At 43.9% G+C, this 212-nt stretch overlaps 1 protein-coding gene across 1 annotated transcript in view; it reads right to left on the bottom strand.

Annotated features, from left to right (window-relative positions):
• The window catches only part of LOC118334393 (coiled-coil domain-containing protein 171-like), a 3,845-nt gene that overhangs the window by 1,972 nt on the left and 1,661 nt on the right, over positions 1-212 (bottom strand). The window lies entirely within an intron of this gene.

Raw genomic sequence — 212 nt, forward strand, 5'->3', positions numbered from 1 at the left:
AAGAATCTTTTTCAACTTAAAAAACTGAGTTTGAGTTACTTTTTGTTCATTTTTGATGTTGTCCGTTTCAACAGTTGTAAAAGTAACGAACAGAAAAGTGTCGACTGAGGAATCAGCCGCCATTAAACAACCCGCCGTCTGTCGTCTCTCCTCCACCGTGTCTGAATGTCATCACCACATCCTCCGTCCGCCGCAGCTCAGAGGCTGATGAT

The sequence above is a fragment of the Morone saxatilis genome, unplaced genomic scaffold (genome assembly GCF_004916995.1).
Source record: "Morone saxatilis isolate NCDOM2014 unplaced genomic scaffold, NCSU_SB_2.0 Contig23, whole genome shotgun sequence".
Taxonomy (NCBI): domain Eukaryota; kingdom Metazoa; phylum Chordata; class Actinopteri; family Moronidae; genus Morone; species Morone saxatilis.